Here is an 18,386-nt window from a genome sequence, read left to right on the forward strand (position 1 = left end):
TTGTAATCAGAATTTAAGAAGCAGGTACCAACAGGATTTACAGAAAGCAAGACACCATCCTGGACACCAACACAGTCTGTCTCTTTTATATCCAGTCCAGAACGGAAATAGATGTGGCATCACTCTGCTTCTGTTCAACTCCAGTGCCCTCTATGTGTTACTCTTGACCCCAAATTTTGTTACACTGTCAACTAAAGTCCAAAAGGTGAGCTTTGAACTGGTCATCATCAAAAATCTTCATTATTTTGGGGGGCACCTGGGTGGCTCAGTTGCTTAAGTGTCTGAGTCTTGATTTTGACCCAGGTCATGATCTCACAGTTTGTGAGAACGAGCCCCACATCAGGCTCTGTGCTGACAGTGCAGAACCTGCTTGGGATTCTCTTTCTCTTCCTCTCTCTCTGCCCCTCCCCTGCTCACACATTCTCATTCTCTCTCTCTCTCTCTCTCTCAAAATAAATAAGTAAGCATTTAAAAATCTTTATTATTTTTATTATTTTTGTCGGGGTTTTCCCAGAAACAGATTTTGTTTGGGTTCCCTAAGATAAGAACTTGAGTGTGGAAAGCTTATTTAGGAAATGAGGGGAATACCAATAGGAAGGAGGGAAGTGATGGAGGGAGAGAAGGCAACCAATAAAAGTGTTACAGAGCCAGCTACCACGGTGGACAACCTAAGCTTAATCCTCTGGAGACACTATGGGAAATGTTGTAAAATTCACACCAAAGAATTTTCTCACATTAAGTGTTATGGGTTGAATTATGTACCCCAAACAGATATGTTGAAGTTCTAACCCCCAGTACCTCAGAATGTAAACTTATTTAGAAATAGGGTCATTGTAGATGTGATTAATTCAGTAAAGATGTGTTCATCCTGAATAAAGTAGGCCCTGAATCCAACATGACTGATTTCATTATAAGAAGATGATATGAATTGGGGCACCTAGGTAGCTAAGTCAGCTGAGCATCTGTCTCTGGATTTCAGCTCAGGTCATGATCCCAGGGTCGTGGGATAGAGCCCCAGTGTCAGACTCCATGAGGAGCATGGAGCTTGCTTAAGATTCTCTCTCTCTCTCTCTGCCCCACTTGCTGTCTCTTTCTCTCAGAAGGAGGAGGAGGAGGAGGAGGAGGGGAAGGAGAAGGAGAGGAGAAGGAGAAGAAGAAGGAGAAGAAGGAGAAGGAAAAGAAGAAGAAGAAGGAAGGGGAGGATGGGAAGGAGAAGGAGAGGAGAAGGAGAAGAAGGAGAAGGAAAAGAAGAAGGAGGAAGGGGAGGATGGGAAGGAGAAGGAGAAGGAGAGGAGAAGGAGAAGGAGAAGGAGAAGGAGAAGGAGAAGGAGAAGGAGAAGGAGAAGGAGAAGGAGAAGGAGAAGGAGAAGGAGAAGGAGAAGGAAAAGAAGAAGGAGGAGGAGGAGGAGGAGGAGGAGGAGGAGAAGAAGAAGAAGAAGAAGAAGAAGAAGAAGAAGAAGAAGAAGAAGAAGAAGAAGAAGAAGAAGAAAGAAAGAAAGAAAGAAAGAAAGAAAGAAAGAAAGAAAGAAAGAAAGAAAGAAAGAAAGAAAGAAAGAAAGAAAGAAAGAAAGAAAGAAAGAAAGGGAGGAAGGAGGGGGGGAGGAGGAGGAGGAGATGTGAAGCTAAGAGGGAAGAATGTCATGTAAAGATGAAGACAGAGATGGACTCATACAGCTACAAGCCAAGGAACACCAAGGATTAATGGTGACAGCAGAAGCTAGGATAAGGCAAGGAAAGGTTCTACCCAGAGTCTCAGAGAGAGCATGGTCATGGTAATGCCCTGATTTTGGACTTCTAGCCTCCAGAAATGTGAAAGAATAAAATTCTGTTGTTTTAGGGCCAGTTTTCATACTTTGATAGGGAAGTCCTAAGAAATGAATACACTGAAGGACGTGGGATATTTATACACTATCATCAGTCACTGGTTGAGGACTGGTTGAGGACTGCTCAACCAGTGACTGATGGGAGTTCAGCCCACAGCACTTCTTGATCTTCACACACAGGCTGAGCAGCTTTTTGAGGTTCCAGAACAATCCTCAGGCATAGAGATCCAGTTACTGGCAGCTGGAAGTCCACCAAGTCCCCAGGCTAGTGGCAGAAAAAGATAGAGAGATTTGAAGCCTGAGAAGGACTCAATGCATTCTCACTGGTTTGAAGACAGGGGCACTTGCCCCTAGAAATAATGAATGGCCCCCACTGACAGCCAACAAGAAACCGGCCTCTACCAACAACCTGCACGGACTTGGAAGTGGATTCCTACCCCCAAGCTTCCAGATTAATGCCAGATAGCCTGGACTTTGGCCTTTTGAGACCTATTATGGCCGTCAAGTTCTGATGTGGTTTGTAATACACCATAGATATCTGAAACAAGGACTTTTATGCCTTTTGGTTACAGTTGAAATACTTCTCCAGATTGGTTATGTTGTATACATTATGTCTAACCTCACAAAAACATTGAAAAGTGGCTTCTGTATAATTAGTCCCATTTTGCCAATAAAAAAATTGAGTTTCACATAGGTCAAGCAACTCATATATATTTACCACCACTGTCCCCATTATTTTTACTCCTGCCTTTTAATGATAAAACAATACTCAAACCTCTACTTTTAGCAAATCATTTCCCAATCTGTGCCAAGTAAAAGAACTCTGGTGTGGTCGCTGACATGGGCTGGGCTTCTTGCCCCAGGGGAAGGGAAGTGTCACTGTTGTATGGCTTAGATGGGCACATGACCAAAAGCATGTTGACCTCTCCAGGAAATCAGTGGGAAGCAGATGCCCTATAGGGAAGCAAGGGTCCACCTACCGCTCACCATATGTCAAGCGGTGACAGGTCAGCATTTGTCTAAGAGGTAGGCATTCTGAGAGTTGTCACCTGGGAGCATATGGCAATTGGGATAGAAAAAAACAAACAAACAAACCCCCTAACATGTCAGGTGTTAAACACCAGTTGCCAAAAATATATATTGTTTATGACAGCTTTTAATTTCTGGAGAATCATGGAGAGGCATATTCCCCCAGGCAACTTTGTGGAACTACAATTATATTCAATAAGCTGCAACAACTAAATACAGCAAAATGGCCAGCCCTACGGTAGTAGGATTGTTCCATGCTCCTAAAAATATGGCCCCAAATAATTACCTAGGCCATCATATATTATCATCCAGACAAATAGAAAAGCAGACAAATGATTAGAACAGACACTTCAAAAAAGTAGGTATCCAAGTGGCAAATAGATATATGAAAAGGTGCTCAATTTCATTAGGCATCAGGGAAATACAAACTGAAACTCCACAGAGACACCATTGACAATCCAACAAAATGACTAAAATGAGAAAGACCAACAATATCAATTGTTGACCTGGGATGGGGACCGACTGGAAATTTCAAATATTGCTGCTGGAAGGAGTATAAGTTAGTACTTTAGGAAAATGTTTTAGCACTATTTACTAAAGTCGAATGTCCCCTGACTATATGACCTAACAATTCCACTGTCAAGTATACCCAACAGACATGTGTGTACATGTTCCCAAATGACATATAAACGAGCGTTCAGACATTATGATGTGGTGCTTGAAAATCAACACTCCACATATGAGACCCAGTAGACAGCTTGGTTCCTATCAGGTTGTAACACACACTTTCCATTTGTAGCATACTGAGTTATCCAGCCATGAGTTAGGCAGGTAGGGATTAGAATAATGGCTGTACCATTTTATTAGCTATGTGGCTTTGAATACTTATGCATCAGCTTACCTGTCTTTAAAATGTAGGCCAGAGCAATACCTATTTCATTAGATTGTAGTAAGAACTCATGATGCTAATGTAAATATAGCAGTTAGAACAGTGCTTAGCACATAGTAAATGCTCCATAAATTAGATGCCATGTATCAAGCCATCTCTCTTTCCCTATTTATACAGCTGTATGCTCAGGTATGTTTCAGACATACTCAAGCAGGTTCAGCTAAAGGTGAACTTCAGATGAGCACTTCAGTCAACGGACAGGTAAGCATCCAGTGATATCGTAAAAATCAAATCTGTTAATTGATAAATGTTGACATTAATAGGTGACAGAGGACTAACTTTATAAGGATGCATTTATTTATGAGCATATATCTTGCTAATATTTTTTATAAGATTGGAATGTTGATAACATGCTTCATTAAGCATACGTGATTTTGAACTCAATAGCGTACCTAAAATACTTATATTAATTGTATGCACATATAAACATTTGTTTCATCAAGATTTTCTTTTATTTTCAGCACTACTAATTTAACCGAAGGTTTACAAGTTTGAAGGAGTACAGAAGTTGTAGGATAATCTTGAGGTCTTAAGTTCAGATGTCAAATAGATCACAGAAATGATATAAAAGTTTGTGGCAAGGAAGATGGATACATAGCACTAAAGAAATAGGAGAAAAATTGGAAGCAAAAATGAAGGAGTAATATACTTGGATAAACCCAACAGAAACACTAAATATCAATGATCAAGCTACAATAATGTGGAAAACATAACTTTTTTTTTTTTTTTGCTTGCTTCAACTCATTCTCTCTGATAAAACATGCCCCTAATATTCATTTTCTAGCCTTGAGTCCTTCCAGTGACTACCAACAGTGGCAGGGACAGACTTTTGATAGAATCCATTTGTACCTTCCAAGATAATGTTACTATTTTGCTCTTTCAGGAATGCCAGCATTGAAAAAAGAAAGTCCCTGAATGACAGCTATGCAGCAGCCTCAGGAACAAGTCCTAGAGGGAGAAAGAGGACACAGAGCTCAGCACAGACTTCTCCAGAGAAAATGGAGTCAATAGGTTAGCTGATATGCTAGGGTATGTGGAGAAGAGCTTTACATCAAGGGCAGAGACTGGGGTGGGGAGAGAGGGAAGCACAGAACTAATGACAGCAAAAGATTAAGCAACAGAAAAGATGGAGAAATTATTAAAACACCAAGGGAAAAATAACTAAAAGAAAAAAGCAATCATATTACACAAGTTGAGTTGGCTCAGCTGGGAGTAATATTTGTATAGATATAATAATGAAAGCACAGTACTGATTTAATACATTATGACAAGACTATGTTGTATTAGGAGAGTCAAGGAGGAAGGAAGAGTGTGATAGGGACAAAGAGAGGACATGAATGTGTCAGTCTGGTTTAGGATATGTGGGTAAGAAAACAAAACTTTCTCTTAGCAGAAAATCAAAAGGTAGCAATATAATTATATTACATATGGAGGTACTATCCAAAGAAAATCCAAGAGTTTATAGCGGCTATATTCAGAGGTAAGAATGGCAGGATTTGAGGGAATCTTTTTCATTATTAGATTTGCAGTATTATTTCATTTCGAATCTATGTACCTATACTATTCTGACATTAAAAAAACCACTAAATGAACAAGGGGTTAATCTTTGGACTCAGTCTTGATTCTGAAAAGAACAACATGGCTAGTAGTGTTTATAATAAAATAATGCATAAATTAAATGTATTAATATATTGTAAATAACTATTTGGTTCCACTCAGTGGCTTACATGATACTCATAAAAGCATGGTCACCAGCCTGGTCCCCCATTAGTCAAAGTCTGCCAGAATTAAGATACAAGAAAAAGGTACAACATGATTAGACTGCTATCATTTTTATTTAGGGACCAATGCTAAATTCAATATTTAAGAATATAATGGCACTTAGTACGATAATTTGACAGGATTGTTGCATTATGTTTGTTTTTCCAGAGTAGCCTCTTAGTTCTTCACCATTCTTAACAATTTTGACTTCATTTGAATATCCTATGAGATAGTCAATCCCCTGGCTCTCTCCCCCAGTCACCCTAAGGATAAATAGAATCTATTTTATCTATTTCACTTGCAGCCTGGTGGCACACCTGCTGACACTCCCTTGACCAAATGGGGCCAAATAAGGTCCTTCAGGAACACACCTCCTTCTGCTCACCACTGTGTCCAGGGAGCATGAGCAAGAACATGAATGAGAAAGTAATGAAAACTTGCTTTTGTTTGTCTCATTGTTTGTGTGCTCACATGGTGAAAGAAACAGAACCTAGGGGCACCTGGGTGGCTCAGTTAAGGTCCGACTTCGGCTCAGGTCATGATCTCACGGTTCACGAGTTCGAGCCCCTCGACAGGCTTTGTGCTGACAGCTGAGAGCCTGGATCCTGCTTCAGATTCTGTGTCTCTCTCTCTCTCTCCCCTTCCCCTCTGCTTGTGCTCTCTCTCTTTCTCTCTCAAAAATAAATAAACATTAAGGAAGGAAGGAAGGAAGGAAGGAAGGAAGGAAGGAAGGAAGGAAGGAAGGAAGGAAGGGAGGGAAAGAAAGAGAGAGAAAAAGAAAGAAAGAAGAAAGAAAGAAAGAAAGAAAGAAAGAAAGAAAGAAAGAAAGAAAGAAAGAAAGAAAGAAAGAAAGAAAGAAAGAAACCTATGTTCAGTTAAAACCAGGCATTTAGGGGCGCCTGGGTGGCTCAGTCAGTTGAGTGGCCGACTTCAGCTCAGGTCATGATCTCACAGTCCATGAGTTCGAGCCCTGCGTCGGGCTCTGTGCTGCCAGCTCAGAGCCTGGAGCCTGTTTCAGATTCTGTCTCCCTCTCTCTGACCCTCCCCTGTTCTTGCTCTGTCTCTGTCTCAAAAATAAATAAACGTTAAAAAAAAAAAAAAATTAAAAAAATTAAAAAAAATAAATAAATAAAAAACCCAGGCATTTAGCTGATACCCAGACTAAAATGGCAGTATTCAGGATCAGCAAGGAAAAAAATCAGAAAAAAAAAACAAAAACTGCAGAGTGTGAGAAAAAATATACAAAGAGGAAAGTAAGATAATCATGAGCCTAGAGCATGTATTGTTTTTAGCTCCCTAGTACATATCTATTTTTCACGAAACCCAGCTCCGGGGCAGGATCTGATGGGTTCAACCAATCATAGAAATCCCAACTCCTTTGTCAAAGGTCATTTTCTAGATGAACCAACTAAATTTTTTTCTCTTTTTTTCCCTTTTTTTGTTTAATTTCAGATTTACTGAGGTATAACGGACAAATAAAACAGTAAGATATTTAACACGTACATTGCAGTGATTTGATATACATATACATTAGGGAAGAATTTCTCCCACCTAGTTAATTAACACAACCATCACCTCATATATTTCCCTTCTTTTTTCCCTCTTGGTAAGAATATTTAAGTTCTGCTCTCTTAACAAATTTCAATTATACAATATAGTATTATTAAGGACAGTCACAAGGTTTTACATTAGATTCTCAGGCCTTATTCACCTTATAGCTGCAAGTCTGTACTCTTTTACTAATCTCTCCCTATTTCCCAAGCCCTGGCAACCACTTCCCTTCTCCCTGTTTCTGAGCTTGACTGTTTTGTTTTGTTTTGTTTTTTTCTTTTTTAGATTTCACATATAAGTGATACCACGTGGTATTTGTCTTTGTCTGTCTGGCTTATTTCACTCAGCATAGTGTCCTTAAGGTCCATCCATGTTGTTACAAATGGCAGGATTTCCTTCTTTCTCGTGGCTGAACATTCCATTGTGTATATATATCACGTTTTCTTTACCCATCCATCCTTTGATAGACTCTCAGGGTGTTTTCCTATACTGGCTATAGCCAACTAGGTATGTATTTACCTTAAACAAAAGATTTGCTCTAGGCCAGTCCAGTGTGCATAGTACTCAGAAAATTTGCTCAGTAATTATGGAAAACTACAGTCTCCTGGCTTCCATCTTGTGACCATGAGGCATCAGAAAGCTAATCTAAGAAAGCAAAGTGTAGAGAAGCACAAAATAAGAAAGTAGAACCCTCCACAAACCATGTCTGAGAGTTGCCTCACCTCTAAACTTTTTGGTCGTGTGACCCAATAAATCCCTTCTACTGTTGAAGACAGTTTGACTCCCATATTCTTTTACTTGCAACAGAAGCTTCTAACTGACACTGTACCTAATGGACAAGATGCATGGAGAAGCCAAAGAGGGATAGAGTATCAGGCACCAAGACAGAGAATTGAATGCATCTGAAAATAATTCCATTCAAACTGAGTCCAGAAGACAAAGAAAAAACTCAGTGCTGGAAACTAGAAGATAATTGCTTAATTACAGTTTGGGGACAGCACTTGTAAAAGGGGAACATTTCACCCCAGTGGGACTGCAGAGAAGGAAATTACTCATTGTTCTCATACTGGTAAAAGCTAAAATCCCTTGTCTAAGGATTATTGTTCTCTGCGATGGCTCCATAATATTCTGTTAACTTGCTTATAGATTTTTTTTTTTAAAAGGTATGTTTTCTCTGTGAGCTTTAGAGGAAATGAATAAGGACAAGGAGAAGAAGAAGAGTTGGCAGTTTAATGAAAGAAACTTAGAGCGTGTATTTTCATATACATGATGGATCTGGCAGAATCTTATATTTGCCAGTTACTTTGTTATTTTATTTTTAAATGTTTTATTTATTTTTGAGAGAGAAAAAGCATGAGCAGGGGAGGGGTAGGAAGAGGGGGGACAGAGGATCCTAAGCAGGCACCACAGTGATAGCAGAGAGCATAATGCAGGGCTTGAAGCCATAAACACTGAGATCATAACCTGAGCTGAAGTCGGATGCTTAACTGACTAAGCCAGGCAGGTGCCCCTGTAACAGTTATTTTAAATGTTGAAGCTTGAAGTTTTAGATAAAATAATATAACAGAAATTTCTGCTGTATGGTACAGAGCAATCTCCCCACTCCAGCCTTCTTTCTGTCCAGGGAGACATTGGGTCAAATTGTGGATTGGGCCTTTGAAACCTTCCTTCCCTCAGCCCTAGTCTCCCTCGCTTAGCTCTGTAAGGATTCCACTTGCTGGCAAATGAAATTATTCTGTGGTAAGAGGACTCTTGATTTGTGTATTAAAGTTACACCTCCACAGGTTGCTTTTAACGCCCAAGTCACTACTAAATTACCCATCTCCTCTTAGATTTCTGAGTCAATGACCACAGAAAGAATATAGCTCTTAAATTCACCCAAACACACATGTTCAGAACTCATGGAATATTACGTGGTTGTTTACAAAAGACAAAAACCAGATTCTAGAGAGACTAGACCCGAGGAGTACACGACAGGTCAAAGAACTTAAGGAATGACTGCATTTCACTAAGTCTAAGATGCACTCTTTTTCTCATTTTTGATCTCAGGAATTGAGCTGTATCTGACCACTGGCTACTGTTATGATGTAGTTCAAACTGTCTGCATGCATGTGACTCTCGTCATAGATGTTCACATCGTTGGCACTTCAGCTAATATGTGAATTGTTGGCCCTTCATGTGCTGAGTTTAAGTGCCCTTTAAAATGTCCTCCTGGTTGTGTTAGTTTGCTAAGGCTACCATAACAAAGTACCATCCCAGGGTTTTTCTTCTGTGTGTCCTAATCTCCTCTTATAAAGGCACCAGTCAGATTGGAGTAAGACCCATCCTAAGGGCCTCATTTTATCTTAATCACCTCTTTTTTTTCTATTTATTTTTTTTTTTAATTTACATCTAAGTTAGTTAGCATATAGTGCAACGATTTCAGGAGTAGATTCCTTAATGCCCCTTACCCGTTGAGCCCATCCCCCCCGCCACAACCCCTCCAGCAACCCTCTGTTTGTTCTCCGTATTTACGAGTCTCTTCTGTTTTGTCCCCCTCCCTGTTTTTATATTATTTTTGCTTCCCTTCCCTTATGTTCATCTGGTGTGTGTCTTAAAGTCCTCATATGAGTGAAGTCATATGATATTTGTCTTTCTCTGACTAATTTCGCTTAGCATAATACCCTCCAGTTCCATCCACCTAGTTGCAAACAGCAAGATTTCATTCTTTTTGCTTTAACCGCCTCTTTTAAGGCTCGATCTCCAAATGTAGTCACCTTCTGAGGTACCGAGGGTGAGGGCTTCAACACGTGAGTTTTGAGGGGCACATAATTCCCACAACACTGGGATGAAAAATTCTAAGATGGTAAAGCTCTATGCAGTGATTTGTGAGTTTTTCTTCCCTAGGGATAGATAAAATTATGAGACATGTTAGGATGAGTGGCATCTGTGCAGATTATTTACTTATTCCTTCCAGCAACCAACCCACCCTTATGTACTCTCTGATGCTTGTGATAGGGTAGGAACCACAGACCCCACACCTCCCTGCCCTGTGGCTTCCTGGTGAGCTCTGCCACTGGGAGACCCAACAGGGAAACTGGAAGGTGGGAAAGGGGGATAAAGGACTTATTTTCTGTGTCAGTATTAATCCACTATCAGAGGACAGCTGTAGGTAGCCTCAGCCTCAAGATTCTTTAGGCAGTTCCAGAACCAGCCATAGAGCAGGCGCCTAGAGAAAAGACCACCCACGCTCACATCAGCCATGCGGTAGTGCCCAGAGGTGCAAGCACCAGCCACAAAGGGCCAAGCCCCCAGGTTTGGTGAACCCATCTCTTTTTATTCTCTACCACGGCAGCTGCTTACTGCAGTTTCCATATCGTGGGAACCTCAGCAGCCCCTTTTTATACTTTCACCCTTCCAGCAGTTCCTGTATTAAATTGCTTCAATCAGAAATACCTGGTATGGTTCATCTTTCCCTATATAGACCCTGATTAATATAATGCCTTAGATTCGATGAGATAAAGTAACTCGAAAATATTTAAGTACACCTAGGGGCGACTGCGCGGCTCAGTTAGTTAAGCATCTGACTTTTGATTTTGGCTCAGGTCACGATCTCACAGTTCATGAGTTCAAGCCCTGCATGGGGCCGGGTGGTGGCAGTGGGGATCCTGCTTGGGATTCTCTTCCTCTCTCTCTCTGTTCCTCTCCCACTTGTGTGCTCTCTCTCTCCCTCTCTCTCTCTCTCTCTCTCTCAATCAAAACTAAATAAATAAACTTTTAAAAAAGTTTAAAAAGAAAATACTTAAGTACATCTAAATGTTCTGTTTATTTGTATGGTTTCTATAAACCACTTTATGTAGCTATTTTACCTCAATTATCCACTTCTTCAATTTGGAGTTTTAAAGTGTATTTTTCTGGGGGCGCCTGGGTGGCTCAGTCAGTTGAGCGTCTGACTTAGGCTCAAGTCATGATCTCACCGCCTGTGAGTTCAAGCCCCTTGTTGGGCTCTATGCTGACAGCTCAGAGCCTGGAGCCTGCTTCAGATTCTGTGTCACCCTCTCTCTCTGCCCCACCCCCACCCCTTGTGCTCTGTATCTCTCTCTCAAAAATAAACATTAAAAATAAAAAAAAATAGGGGCGCCTGGGTGGCGCAGTCGGTTAAGCGTCCGACTTCAGCCAGGTCACGATCTCGCGGTCCGTGAGTTCGAGCCCCGCGTCAGGCTCTGGGCTGATGGCTCGGAGCCTGGAGCCTGTTTCCGATTCTGTGTCTCCCTCTCTCTCTGCCCCTCCCCCGTTCATGCTCTGTCTCTCTCTGTCCCAAAAATAAATAAAAAATGTTGAAAAAAAATAATAATTTAAAAAAAAAAAATAAAAAAAAATAATAACAGTGTACTTTCTGTATACTTTTCAGTCTTTACAGATTCACGCTAACAGATTAATTGGCTTTATATTGTATTTGTAGCTTCTGATTCCCACACGTACTCAAAACTTTATCTATAAAAGGTAACCATACACAAAAGAATATATACACAGGTTTGCTAAGGGCAAAATGCACCTATATTTTGTAACTGTCTGTTGAAGGTACATTTTGATAGGAATGGGAGAGATAATTTTGAAAATGTTTGTGACAAAATATTTTAATGCATGTAAATTGTCCTGTATAAATTCAACTGTCACTGAGGATAAGAGAACTTCCTAGATTTGGTATTTCTCTCTCAGAAACTTCTTAACATGTGAGTTCTGGCTTTTTCTTTTTTCACTAGAAATGTCTAAATTTTATGTCTAGTACAAACAAGGCCTCTATACATCTCTATGACCTAAAATAAGCCACTCTACAACTCTGACCTCAGTCATCCCATGAGATAAACAAGGGGTTGGACAAGATCAGTGATCCTGATCTTTAAATACCAAAGACACATTTCTCACCTGTCTCTCATAAACCCAATATTTAAACAATGTTTCTCCACCAACAAGACTGCATTTAAGTTTGGACTTCCCGATATCTATCATTTTTATTAATTTTTTTTAAAATTTCATTTATTTTGAGAGAGAGAAAGAAAGAGAGAGAGCAAGCAGGTGAGGGGCAGAAAGAGAGAGAGAGCCCCAAGCAGGCTCCACACTGACATCGTAGAGCCTGACACAGGGCTCAAACTCATAAACCATGAGATCATGACCTGAGCTGATATCAAGAGTCAGACACTTAACTGACTGAGCCACCCAGGCTCCCCCCAATATCTATTAATCACAGACATATATAACTTTCAATTGGATATTTTGATTTTCAAATTTCTTTTTCTAAATTTACTTCAACTTTTTAAAAATGTGGAACATCATTTGGTAGCCCCATTATTATGCTCATGAACCATCTCTAGGTGTTTCAGATTCAGGGCCACTGGTCTCAGTAGTCTTTTTGCGTTTATAGCCTAACCTCGGCACTCTGAGGTAAATTCCAAGGTGTGTGCCAAACATTCCCTTAACCAGAATCTTCATCCAAATGTACATCATGAGAACTGAAATAGAGTGGAACAAAATGGAATATGTTTGGCTCCTACAGGCTTACTTTATCAATCACTCTGTTAGAAAATAAAGCTGTTTTTAATCCCATAAGATTCAATCATGCTTATAAAGACCAAGTTTTGAGACTATATATTCAAAAATCACAGAGTTGAAAGGAGTCTCAGCTAATCAGTCCAACTGGATCCTTTGTTTCCAGTGGCCCTGCCCAATATTTGTCCAAATTATGCTTGAATAAATTAAACTGACAGGGAGAATCACGGTGCTGTGTAATTAAAAGCATTCAGACTTCCGTACCCTACATAGTTTTCCATTGCCTGAAACCAAAGACCCATCCACATCCTTTTCATATTCCATTACCGACACAGAGAAGGTAGTCATTAAACAATCTCCAATGCTGAAGGAAAACTCAGATCTACTCAGTGGCATTTACTGGATAGTTTTGCTTTTGTTCACCTGCATGAAAGGGAAACCATCACACCCTGTGTTTATCTGCACAGGCAAAGTTAAGGAGACAGTTAATGCAATCATCTGGATAATTCAGGTCAATGGGAAAATCCAGTCACTTCAGTGAAAGGGAGTTAAGGGTTATCTAAATGATGCAGATTGGCATTTGTTTTGGTTATATCGAAATAAACTGAAATACTTAATCTGTATATGCAATCTTCCTCCCATATGCCATGTCCATTAGAAAGAACATTTATGCTTCTTTTAGCTGGCTTTTCCTGGTTTGCAACTTATATTTTTAGAATGGATTTGTATCACCCATTATTCAAGTAATTATCAGTTTCTAGCAGATCTGTTGATTTTCTTAATTAAACTTAGCTAACAAATCATTAAAAAAAGAGAGAAAAATGCAACAGTGTTTCCCAGTCCAATTAAATAACTATTCCTTATTTTATTCTGTTGCCCCTAGACTGCAAAGTAAATTGTGCATAAAACAACACTTCTAATTTTACTACTGTCATCTTAGGCTCATGGTTCCAAGTTGCAAAGAAAAAAAATATCTTAGAACACTGTTATTTATTGAGAATAACATAACCAGCTTGTGTCTCGAGGCAGATGATAAAAGGAAACTATAAAAGAGAAGCAACTTTGGAAGTTTCACAAAAGGAAAATGCAGACTTTCAGAGACATCTCAAATTATTTTCTGGAGGTGAAATTTGTTAGAATGAATACGGGAATTTTTTTGCTCTCATCTTGCTGCCTCACTTATTTTTTGACTTGAAATTGAATACTGTGACACATAAAATAAATTGTCTCTCTCTTTTCAAACGTTTGTATATGACCAAATGCTATTTCCTGTCACAGTTTCCTAAACAATTAATTTTTTCCTTTGTAATATTTCTCAAGGAAATTTATTTTATTTGCTTTCACAGATAGCAATCTGATCTAGGCCTTTAATTCCTGAGCCAAGGACAATCGTAACAATCTCCACACTGGGGTCCCTGCCTCTACTCTCCTCCTGAATCTAGCACAGGACCAATGTGGGCAGTGATCTAGAGCAAAGACTCGAGCCAGGCCTGAGTTCCAATCTCAGCTCCAGCAGAGTGACCTCAGGCATGTTACTTCACCCTTCCACTCCTGTTTCTTATCTCGAAAATACCTAATTGATCCTGGAACTGTTTATACCCTGTTCTGCTCTGTAGTTCCTTCAGGCTCCCATGTCAACTGACTTCTAGTGGGATCAGCCAGCAGGTGGCGTTAATGAGTGGAGGGTGAGAGGAAAGAAAAAGCCAGAATACTTCATGTCCTCCCTACCCCTCCTCAGACAAAGGGCCTTCCTTCTGCAATGGCCTTGCTTCCTCCACAGCTGCAGCTCTCTCATGATAAGCCTACTAAGATTACAACCTTGACCTTGACCCAGTGACCACCCCCCCCCCCCAACCTCTGGCCTCCTCCATCACTGCCTCCTTTTGTCATCCTTCCGGCCCAGATGTGATAGCAGCTTCCTGACGCAGTGAATCTAAGGTGTTTTAACCTCCCTTGTTGGCCTCCTATCAATTCCATCACCTGTGTATTAGGTGCCCTCTGTTTGAAATATTCAAGATAAGGTTTTCCCAGTCAGAACCAGTTAAACACTGAGTGATCCAGTACCTTACAGTGTTATTGAAAGATTTAAATGAGCTGATATACAAAACAAAACAAAACAAAACACCACTGAGAACAGTACTTGGAACTTGATAAATATTAGTGATTATTAAATGTTGTTACATACTAGTGCTCCACTAGTGCTCCACTAAGAAATGGGAAATCCCCTGAGCTTTATTCTTATGAGTGACACAACTGAGTTCACATTATATTAATACTCCGATTCCATAAACGTAGTTAGTTCACCTGTGGGAACTGAGAATCCAGAAATCCAGGATCCAGATCCTACTCCTCAATTTCTCAAGTCCCCAAAGGTGACTCACATATACTCATAAACAAGTTGATTTCCTTCTTTTCGAAATGCATAATTTAGCACAAGACCTAGTATCCACAGTGTATTGGCTTCCTAAGGCTACCATGACAAAGTACAACAAACTGAGTTGTGTAACAGAACAGAAATTGATTCACTCAGAGTCCTGGGAGCTGGGAGTCTAAAATCAAGGAAATCAGCAGGCCCATGCTTCCTCTGAAGGCTCTAAGGAAGACTCTTTCGTTGCCTCTTCCTAGCTTCTGGTAGTTGCCAATAGCCCCCCGTGGCAATCCTTAGAATCCGTTGGTCTACAGACACCTCACTCCACTTTCCTTGTGTATGTCTCCAAACCCCTCTCTGCTTACAAAGATACCAGTCATTGGATGAGGGCCTCCCTACTCTTAACTTGATTATACCTACAATAACCCTATTTCCAAAGAAGGTCAACATTCAAAGGTACCTGGGGTTAGAACTTCAACATCTTTTTTTTTTTTTTAAATGTTTTTATTTATGTTTGAGAGAGAGAGAGAGAGAGAGAGCAGGGGAAGGACAGAGAGAGGGAGACACAGAAACATAAACAAGCTCCAGGCTGTCAGCACAGAGCTTGACACAGGGCTCAAACCCACGAACTGTGAGATCATGACCTGAGCTGAAGTCAGATGCTTAACCGACTGAGCCACCCAGGTGCCCCAGGACTTCAGTATATCTTTCTGGGGAATATGATTCAACCCACAACACATATATGTTGCTCTAGACATACATCTTTCCTGTGTAATGCTAGTTAATTATCACAAAATGCCTGAAGTGTTATTATCCCCATTTTAGAAAGGGAGAAGCTGCCATTAGAGAAGTCAAGGGACCTAACCAAAGTGCAACATACAGTAATGTATTGCAAAATCAGAACCTAAAGTCAGGTTTTTTTGGAACTTAGACCACTCTTCTTCCAATTATACCATTTAACCCTTGAATTCAGTGAGAACACTGATCTTAGTACTTAATGAGGTTTAAGTTCCTGAGTATTCCACCAAACCCTATGTTGCATTTCCAGATTTAGCCAAGCAGCCATGTGAAGGCCTAGAAGATCAGTATGTTCTGTATGAGTCAGCTGTTGTTGCATAGCAACCATAACCTCATGCCCTAGATGCATGATGCCTCTGGGGTCAACTGATCAATGCAGATCTGCTCCCTGTGAGGTCACTCACATTTCTGGGTTTGGCTGGCTGTTGACTCAACTGATTCAGCCTGCCACTGTTCCACATGTCGTTCATCCTTCCCCTGAGACCAAGAAGCTAGCTTGGACTTGTTTTCACGGTGATGGTAGAGGTGAAGAGAGAAGGCATGCCCCAATGTGCAAGGCCAAGTCAAGCCTCTTCTGCCTCCGCTGGTTGCTCATATCCCTTTGGCCAAAGCAAGTTTCACGGCTGACCCCGGTGTCAAGGGGCAGGGCAGGGCATGCTGCTCATATCGAGAGGGAACTACAAAATAACATGACAACGGGCATAGACAGAGGGAAGGGGGAAGAACTGGAGCCCTCACTGCAACTTTCTTTGCCACCTTAGAGTAACTCTGGTGAGCAGTTTCCTTCTTCTAGCTAGCACAAGGACCACAGAGCCACTGAATACCTGACGCTGACTCCTCTCCTCTTCACCCAAAGAGTGATCGTCCTACAGTCCCTCAATAAATTTTCAAACTTCTTACAATTCTGTGGCTGCCTTTCACATAAGGCTGGAGCCTACTCAAAATGAAAGGGTCATCATTTCAGAAATACAGAAGTACTTGTAGAATGGAGAAACATATAAATTTTTTTACTGCAGCGGACGGAATCATTTACATTGAATCATATTTCTGTCTCTCCCCCAGTTCCAATATTCTTCTTCATATTTCAGCAGAAGGTTTAATTTTTCACTTTGACACTGTAATTCAACCTCCTCTTCAATAGCTTATATCTAAAGAAAGTGTATTTTAGAAATCTCAGCAACAGATTCGCTTTGTTCTTTAAAAACAAAATCGGACATTAACGGTATTTCAAGTGCATTCATATGTTGAGTTTTCCTCAGAAAACCTTTTTTTTCTAGATTTTACTCCATTGCATGTAGATTCATGATTGGTCCTCAATAAAAATTTGTTGAATAAATTAATGAATGAATTGACATATGCCTGAGCATCCATTATCTCAATCAATAACGTCCATACAGGAACGGTGATATTGCTTATGAAATTTGTAAACAAGATTATTTCCATCCCGAATGCAGCAACCACAAGGAACACATGGTTTAGAGGTGCCTGAGTGGCTCAGCTGGTTGAGCGTCCACCCTCGGCCCAGGTCACGATCTCACAGTTTGTGGGTTCGAGCCCCGCATCAGGCTCTGTGCTGACCGCTTGGGAGCCTGAAGCCTGCTCTGGATTCTGTCTCTCCCTCTCTCTCTTCCCCTCCCTGACTCACCCTCTCTCTCTTTCAAAAGTAAACATTGAAAAATAATAAAAATTTTAAACATAGCAATGTATGGTTTAAGGATGTTAAGTTGGACTTGTCATTTCATCTCCTATTTGGCTCAGTACAAGAATGAGTTTTCAGCTCTTCTCCCACCCAGGAAGTTGCACCCCTAATCTCTTCCACTATCCCAGTATGGCAAAGAACACATGGATGGCCCAGAGCTACACCAGGACTAGTGTGGCAGGGTAGGCAGCCATCTTTTCAGAGTACTCTATAATGTACAATCTTTCTCATAATATTCAATTACACATTTAGTTGACAAATATTTTTGATATCCTAATATTTGCCAACCAGAGCTGCCAAGTCCAAGATGATAAGAAAAAAAATTGCTAGAAAAAAATTAAAGAAAAAGTAATAAAATCCAGTCCTATGCTCAAAGAGTTTATAGTCTACCGTAGGCATATGGTCATTAGTCAAATACTCACAAAGGTAAAATATAAAATCGAACCTTGATAAATGCTTTGGGAGACGGCGACACTGTGATGTTGATGCATGCAACATAGTGGTGTGACCTAGTTACAGGGGTGTGAAGGCTAAGTAGGAATTAACCGGGAAATCAAAGTGTGAGGGAAAGTGTGCTATGCCAAAGAAAAGCAAGTACAAAAACTGCTATGGGAAGAAGCAAAGCCTATTTATTAGAAGAACTAAAAGAGGACTGGTAGGGTTGATTGCAATCAGAGCTCAAATTTTCACACCTTCCGGTGGCCACGCCCTTCGATAGTTCCCTCCCACACTAATCCTAAACGTGGCTGTGTGACTTGCTTGCCGTGGGAGTGCCGGTTCCAAGTTTGGGCCTCAAAGCACCTTGAACACTGCTGCTTGCTCTCTCAGACTGTCAACCTGCCAGGAAAACAACCTGAGCTAACCTGCTAGAGGGTGAGAGGC

The 18,386-nt window shown here is 40.5% G+C and overlaps 1 long non-coding RNA gene across 2 annotated transcripts in view; it reads right to left on the reverse strand.

The window, feature by feature from the left end:
• The window catches only part of LOC131511730 (uncharacterized), a 356,942-nt gene that overhangs the window by 85,082 nt on the left and 253,474 nt on the right, over window positions 1-18,386 (reverse strand). The window contains exon 4 of one of the 2 annotated variants that reach the window (XR_009261694.1): window positions 7,633-7,758. The exons of the other annotated variant lie outside the window; for it this stretch is intronic. This is a non-coding gene — a long non-coding RNA (uncharacterized LOC131511730). The remainder of the gene's footprint in view (window positions 1-7,632; window positions 7,759-18,386) is intronic. 2 annotated transcript variants of the gene reach the window in all.

Source organism: Neofelis nebulosa, chromosome 5 (genome assembly GCF_028018385.1).
Source record: "Neofelis nebulosa isolate mNeoNeb1 chromosome 5, mNeoNeb1.pri, whole genome shotgun sequence".
Classification (NCBI taxonomy): domain Eukaryota; kingdom Metazoa; phylum Chordata; class Mammalia; order Carnivora; family Felidae; genus Neofelis; species Neofelis nebulosa.